Here is an 8,609-nt window from a genome sequence, read left to right as displayed (position 1 = left end):
ATAAGAAGTGCTTGTTGAAGTGCACAACTCAAATTGTTCTCATTTCTCAATTGAACGGCAGACGTATGGCTTAATATAACGCCACTGTATATGACAATGCGATTTTACTCTCTGGTGATAACTAGGCCAGATTTCTTCTTCATTTTTTTTCTTTTATTTTGATAGATAAGCCAGATTTCTTCTCACCTGGTGCAGTTACTTAACAATAGAGATTCAGGTTGTGGGGAATTGGTAGATTTCAATACAGAGCAATACGTTTTCAATGCTGCTTCTTTGTTGTGTTCATGTTGCTTTCTGATGGGAAGAGGGAAGTTTTAGGAATGGCACGGGGAGGGTTTTCCATGTATCATTGCCATGATTATCAGCTTTCATGGATTTTGAGAGACAAAGAATAAAGCCAAATGCTGTTTGGTAAAAATAAAGATCCCGGTTGGCTGTCATTCCGCCACTTGATTGGCTCTCATGTCAAGCCTTTTTCTGTAACTTTCGCCCTGTTTACTGTGTTTTGCCCTATAAAAAGTTCATACATGAATACATGACGAGAATGTTACTTTTTTCCCCGCCTCTTTTTAATCAATTACATTTGTTTAGTGCCTTCGGCATTTTTCCTTGACAAAAGTACTCATCATTCATCAAAGATTGCTTGATCCCTCGTTCAGCTGCTAGGCCTCAACGATTAAGGGTGTCAATAGACCGGTCTTGGATTGGACCTCGTCCAGTCCAAAATCAATTTGGATGGATTGGACGGACCAACAAGACATTAGATTGGACCAGTCCAGTTTAAAATATTTATTAGATTGGATTGGACCTGATCTGTCCGTAATAATTTTATGTTGGATTAAGCTAATATCTGGTCCATTGATAAGATAAGAATATGGGTGTCAATAGACCAAGTTTGGGTTGAAATCAATCTAAATCAAAATGAATTTGAATATATTGGATGGTTTAGACATTGAATTGGACCTGTCCAAAATTTTCATTGGACTGGATTGGATCGGATTGGATCAAATCCAGTCCAATTGACACCCCTACAACGATTACCGTTAAACAGCTCAACGCAAGCATGAACCTTCTGGCATTCCATCGAGCGGCGCTTCTGAGGTGACGTTACCACGTTGGGGCTACTTGAAGCTTCTGCTTTCTTGTACATACATGACACACCTTACTGGCTCAGGCTCAGGGTTTACAAAAATCTTTTAATTAAAAAGACAAGCAAGAAACCATTGGTTTCGATAGCAGAGATCATTTTGATTGAAAGCACCAATTGTTTCTAGGTTTTTCTAACTTCATTGATTTGATAAATTGACAAACGACATGTGAGAGCTATTAATGATCAAAGTGATTTAAAACGTCAACCAAGTGGTGGCTCTAAATCCACCTTTGAGAAGAGTGTAACGTTGTTACATAAAGTTTGCAGTAAATTAAATTACGGTTCATTTTATTTTTTACGCCAATAGGCACTTTCATTAACTGCTCAATAGATGCAATCAGGAATCAAGTACTGCCGGTAGAAAGCAAGTGTGTAACAAGAAAGGCTGGAGGATTCGACCATGCAGAGGTTCTGATGAGAGAAACCACTTGCCCAGGCAACCCAGCAAGGATGTGCGCCACCTTGTTACCTCTGTTAACATAGGAAATTGAGCAGCGGGGGGTGTTTGACATCAGCTCACTGCAATCGGATGAAATCTAAATTGAGACCTGAGATTAGTTTCAATGCCTCCAAGGCCTAAAACAAAGAATTCTGTAGAGCAACTACAAGACAAGAGAGCCAGTATGATTGTATTGATTGTTGGCTCACATGCATTATTTTCATATTTCGGATCCCTTTGGTTTCATCTGGAGTTCGTTTCAGGGTTCTAATACTTTTCTCCCTTGAGGCTTTGAGAACCGATTCTCCAAGTGTCATTTTCCATCAAATTTTGGCGTACCGGGTCTGGAACTGTCTAAAGTTCTATTGATTTTTTTTTTTTTTTTGGGTAAGATGGGGTATTTAGAGATCGGCTATTTATGTGTTCTCCAGAGCAGATCTATATCAGTCCAGATCTCCTACTCGCAAACTTTTCTAACTTATCTACGCACAAAACACTGTTGCTGTCACTCCATGAATGGCAAGGGAACTATTCTCAATGGGCGCCTGTAATGTCCTATGGGTAGGAATGTGGGAGAGTTTGTGGGTAGTACTTTTTCAAGGGTAAATTACAAAGACCCCTCTGTACTATGGGGTCTGTGGCAAAGACCCCCCTGCACTATGACCGTGAGACAGACCCCCTTCCGTTAGTCTTCCGTTGAAATTTACCGTTACAATATTTTTAATCCCCATACTATCCTTGGAAGAAAAATACTGTTTATCTTCCCCAACTTCACGATACACGAACAACAACAGCGACAGGCTTCCGAAGTCCTCCCTCTCTCTCTCTCCCCCGATCTCTCTTCTTTCCCTTCCCCTTTTTCTCTGGTGCAGAGGCTGAGTTCCATTTCATAACAAACCCAAACCGAGGTGATCTCGCTATCAATAAATTAGTTTCCAGAGCGGACCAAACCCAAGATAAATGAGCCAAGGATGCTATATATGTGATCTGATGCATACTCGTATAAGCAACTCATGCATTACGAACCAGAAATGGAAAAAAAATTATTTTGTCCTTCTCTGTTTAATTACATTTGTACATGAATGGTCCATGTTCTCTAGGTCTTCATCGTTTGAGTTCTTGATGGTACGCGATCTGACTACTCCTAGTTGGAGGGCGATCCGGACTCCAAGTAGACACCAAGCTAGATCGGTCTACAAAACAATCTATCAGAGAACCTGGGGTAGCTAACCCGGCGAGGTCGCTTTGATGCTTAAGTCAGTAAATATGCTGTAAATGCAAGTTGAATGCTTGAGAGCTTGAGTGCTAGAGAGTAGAGTAATCACGCGTACCTCTCTTTTTTCTCCTCCCCATGGGTCTTTGGGGTTGGTGCCCTTATATAGGCATTATTTTGTGTGGGCCTCATGCACCGCATCCAAGATTTTTGGGAGATCGTGCCTAACCGGTCTGAAATCCTTGGAGGTAAACATCATGCACGTTGACCACCCTCCAGAATGTTCGGTACGTGGGCCAACTTCCAAGAATCGTGGGAGTGTCGGGATATGCATGCCGAATTTGTCGGTGAGCATGTCTCGCAGGTCGCCACCTGGACCTTAGTCAAGCTGGCACGCCCTCAAGGGAGGTCACTCCTTGCGTCGAGGTCACTTCGACCAGTGACGAGGTGGTGTAGGTCGGCCCTGGACGAGGTGCTTCTAGCCGACCTAAGTTGTGGTCGAAGTCGCCAGGTTGGCGGTGAAGGCAGGTCGCCAGGTCTGGGCGAAGAGAAACTATGATTTGCGACTCCAAGTCATTGCTTAGGTGGTGTCTATGTGTCAACTAGCTGTTCCAAGATGCCATGTGTCATGATGTCATTGGAGGGCCAAATCTGCCCTCATCAATTGCCCCCCACCCCAGAGATGAAAGTAGCTCGGCAAAGGGAGGAGATTGCTCCTTTTGGCCCAATATGACTGGTTCGATTAGTTCGTAGTCGCAAGCGTTGGTCTGATTTACTTCTCAGATCAGAATAGTTTGAGTGTTTGCTGCCTTATGTAGGACCTCACTGTCTTGATTCTTGGGGCACGAGAGCGAACTCATCCTCTCGAGGAGAGGTGAAGCAGGTACCCCGAGGACATCTACCTTATTAGAGATGCAACCGCCAAGGGGTTCTGCAACCCGACCCTTACCTCGAGAGCGAAGCTTTCCATGCTGTCCTCAAGGGGGGTTCTAACTACGTGACTACTTTATTAGGTCGTTCCACCTAGGTATACTTCGACGCAGTGTCACTTGAACTAGTTCTCAAAAGAGTAGCCAGTGAGTTCGACGCGGAACCTAAAACCGAGGTAGAGGTCAACTGTGAAGAGATCAGCCAAGTTTGTGTTTGTCATGGTACCGAACTGGTATGCCGAATAGGTGTTGTATTTTGTCCTTCACTCCATTGTGTAGAAATTTTCTAAGTGTGGATTACCCCAATGTGCCAAATTGTATGCACACCGATCTCAATGTATGTTGAAGTGAACAGACATTGTAGGGTATGTGCCCATCCTACCTACGCACAAGCTACTTTTTTAGTTGCCCATGCCAAAGAGGCAATTGGGTCTCATGTGGTGCCAAGGTCTTTTATCAGCTCGACACCTTAGCCCTTGGGCTCTGGGAGCGACTCGTGGTCCACTCTCCTTATCCTTATTTAGCCGACGTGCGACTTGACCTTTCTACCTAAGCGGATGGTCATTCTATAGTAACTTCTCATATGGCTGCTTCTATGTCATCCTGTGGGATTATCTTCTTGGGTGAGTGCTTGCGAGACCACAACGTACATGTTCTGCCCCCCTTGTGAGGGCATAATGTTGTTGTCGGCGCGAGTCGGCAGTTCAGGGCCACAGCTACACTGCATCAACCTCGTTAGTGACGCCGGTCATCCACTCCTACAAAAAGCCACTGGGAGCTCAACCTACGGGGGCAACACTACTGACTTTAGGTCACCAGCTCGCACGGGAGCCTTGGAAGGCTCGACCTGCAAGGGCTTCCGTGCAGTCCGTTGGCTGCCAACTCCCACGGAAGCCACGAAGAGCTCATCTTCTAGAGGCGACCTCGCAAAACAGGGCTGATGAGGCCTCGTCCTGGCTGACTGCTGTTGAGGATGAGTTGAGGATGTTCTGTTGTTGTCTACATCGGGCTTCTCCCATGCTCAGATATGGAAATTCATGTTTCATCTCATAGAACTGCTACGCTTCAATCCCGGCGGGAACCACTGATGGCTCTACTGCGGGGAGAGGGGTGTTCACATGCGGTAGCGGTATATTTATCTAGGGCTGGGAATGTTGAGTTCGGTCTGAATTTGTCTGATTGTCACAAGGGAGTTCTCAAGGTCCATCACAGATGTTCTTGCCCCCCAATAATTGATATTTGTTCTGGATGTTGGTGCTACTCAAAAATGCTTTTTAGTTCATAAAAAAAATGAAAATTAGAGAGTGAAAACTTAAATTTTTTAAAAGACGAGATCTTCGCTTTCTAGAAGATGAGGACTTAGCTTTTTAGAAAGTGAGAACTTAACTTCTTGTAGCGTTTCCCACAGACGACGCCAATTGATGGTGCGCGATCTAATTACTCCTACCTGGAGGGCGATTCGGACTCCAAGTAGACAGCGAGCTGGATCGGTCTGCAAAACAATATATCAGAGAACCCGGGGTAGATAACTCGGCGAGGTCGCTCTGATGCTTAAATCAGTAAGTATGCTGTGAATGCGAGCTGAATGCTTGAGAGATTGAATGCTAGAGAGTAGAGTAATCACGCGTACCTCTCTTTTTTCTCCTCCCCCATGGGTCTTTGGGGTTGGTGCCTTTATATATGCATTATTCAGTGTGGGCCTCACGCACTGCATCTGAGATTTTCGGGAGATCGTGCCTAACCGGTTTGAAATCTTTGGAGGTAAACATCATGCACATTGACCACCCTCCAGAACGTTCGGTACGTGGGCAAACTTCAAAGAATCGTGGGAGTGTCGGGATATGCATGCCGAATTTATCGGCGAGCACGTCTCGCAGGTCGCCACTTGGACCTCAATCAAGCCAGCACGCCCTCGAGGGAGGTCACTCCTTGCGTCGAGGTCACTTCAACCAATGACGAGGTGGTGCAGGTCGGCCCTGGATGAGGTGCTTCTAGCCGACCTAAGTTGTGGTTGAAGTCGCCAAGTTGGCGGTGAAGGCAGGTCGCCAGGTCTGGGCGAAGAGAAACCACGATCTAGGACTCCAAATCATTGCTTAGGTGGTGTTTATGTGTCAACTAGCTATTCCAAGATGCCATGTGTCATGATGTCATTGGAGGTCCAAATCCGCTCTCATCAGTTCCCATTCCCATTTGGAAGCAAACAAGAACCCACAACAAACCCATGTGGATTTCACCAAAAAAAGAAAATCATGGGATCTTATTATCAAAGTAAAATATGTAATCCTCCAAAGTCTAAAAGGGTTTGAGCCCACTGTTGCTCTGATTTTCTACAAATCTGAACCGACAAATCTCCCCTGACCTTCTCTTTTGTCTTGACGTTGTTGGCGAGTGGAGAAGTACTCGGGTAACTTGTAAGTGGGGTTGATTGATTTGTGCGATAATCAGAACTAACTTGTAAAAATTTTTAAGCAAGAGTTGGAAGAGAGAAAGAATGAGAGAGGACGGTGAGGGAGGGGAAAAGAAGAGAAGAATGGGAAAATAATAGGTTAAATAGTTTCAAGAGAAAAAAGGGCAAAAAAAAATAGAAAATAGAAAAAGTTTAGTGAGGTGTTTTGATAATTTAACGCATTCCGTCATCTGACGTAACAGTCAAGAGGGATCTTTGTCTCATGGTCATAGTACAGGGGGGTCTTTATCGCAAAACAAAGTATAGGGGGTCTTTGTCACAAACCCTATAGTATAGGGGGTTTGTAATTTACCCCTTTTTCAACTTCTCAAGGTTGGACCATTGACAGGCATTTACTGTCAAGACTAAAGACTGTTCGAATGGGGCTTGCACTGATTGAATCCGGTTTCGTAAAAAGTTGGACCCATGGAGTCAAATTCATGAGGCATATTGAACAGTTCAGTTGTATAATCTAAAAAATACCATACTGGAATCAAGGAATGTTTGCCTAGATGTATTTATTTATTTTTTATGGGCTCTTTCTCTCTCTCTATCTCTGCCCAGATGTATTTATCGAGTGTTTACTAGGTTTGCTCATAAGGATGTGCTTACTAGATTGGTCTCAAAACAAAAAAATTGCTACATCAGCAAAATCATATCGTTTGGCAATTGTTGTTTCGAAAACTGCCAATCAAAAAATATGTATGTATGATGTCCCTTGTAGGGATGCAAACGGATTGGGTTGGATTCGAATCAAGGTATATAAGTATAAACGAATCTGATTAGATTTTATATGACATGATTTGTATCTTAATCTTACCGGTAAATTGGATCTGATCCAATCCGACTTTTTTTTTAATTAATAAATTATTAAAAAAATTAAAATATACTAATGTAAAAACAAAAATACAAATATTTTTTTAATTATTTTCATCATATATACATGTTTTTTATAAAAAAATAAATTGTATAACAAATTTATAAAAATATAATATAAAAAATATATTTATAAATAAATAAATAACATATATATGCATTATATATATTTATATTAAAAGTATATAATATATATTGGATCGGATAGGGATGATCCAAATCTGATCCGATTTCTGATCGGATCCTATCATCTGATCTAAAAATCTGAACAGAAATGATCCAAATTCGACTAAATAAGATCACATCATAATCCAATCAATTTGCACCCTTAATCTCATACATTGAGAACATCTCCCCATAAATGACCACATAAATATTTCCCAATGTACAGCTGCAATCTGCTGTGGGGTTAATGGGAGGAGCAGATCCGAGTAATTATAAAACTTTAAAACATCAACTTGATATTTGGTATTCTACAGCATACATTATAGGGGGGCCTCCATTAGGATGGGGGACAGAGTGGATGCACGTGTAATTACCACAAAGCATGTCACGCTAGGGATACAAGTAATCAATCATCTGACCATCAACTGAGTCTGAATATGTCGCACTGCCGTATAGCAGAATTCGGATATGCTCCTCACACCAACCCACACAGCACGTTTTAGCCGTGTATGGGATTGAAAATGTTTCAGATGCACGGTTGAAACGATCCGTGAGGTTGGTGTGAGACGCGCAATATAAGGAGCAGATCTGAACTCCCTATAGCACTGCTATGAGGCGTACTTTGTGGGGAGCCAATACAAATTTTGTTGTACAGTTACTCCAACGGATCTGGTGTGTAACTCATGATTGTGTGATAGGGTTGGTCATTTAGGCCTAGGTCCAGGCCCGCATAACCCGGTCCAGTAAGTTAACAACTTGTTTGTAATAAAACATAATTTTATTAAGCTATACAAACAAGCCCAGATGCCTGACCCGACCGAGCCCATGATAATCCTTATTGGGTCACATAGCCCATTGTAATTGATAGAAGGCTGGAATCGGTTATACCATGCTTTCATGTGGCAGAAGTATGGCATGTCATGAATAAGAGTTCTCACGTACATACACCTACCCACAGGGCATCAGATGTTCCCAATGTGCGCTGTAATGTCCTACGGATAGATGTGAGTAGAATTCTGTGGGTAGGAGAGCTGAACGCTCGTATTGTTCTCACTTCTCACAAGTAGCAATCAGGTATAGAATGTGTTGCTTTTCTATTCCTAACCAAAGGATGACCCGACCCTACTAAAACTTGGAGATAGACCTAGCAATTGGGTTGGGTGGATTGGATTCAAATTGGGTCAAGACCCTTCGGATTGAATGGTAAATGCTAGATCTTAACCCTAAATGTTCAAGTTAAGGTTGACACATGGCTCAATTTGGATCATCCCTAAAAATAATTGAAGTTTTAAAAAATGGGTTTAACTATGATATGAAAAATATATGATATCTGAAAAACTTCTGACCTGTCCATTGGAATTGTAAACATGGTAGCCTATCAGGTGTTATTT

Source organism: Nelumbo nucifera, chromosome 2 (assembly GCF_055504915.1).
Source record: "Nelumbo nucifera cultivar China Antique chromosome 2, China Antique-T2T, whole genome shotgun sequence".
Lineage (NCBI taxonomy): Eukaryota > Viridiplantae > Streptophyta > Magnoliopsida > Proteales > Nelumbonaceae > Nelumbo > Nelumbo nucifera.
The sequence above is the reverse complement of the archived record's forward strand: the minus strand, read 5'-3'. Positions refer to the sequence as shown.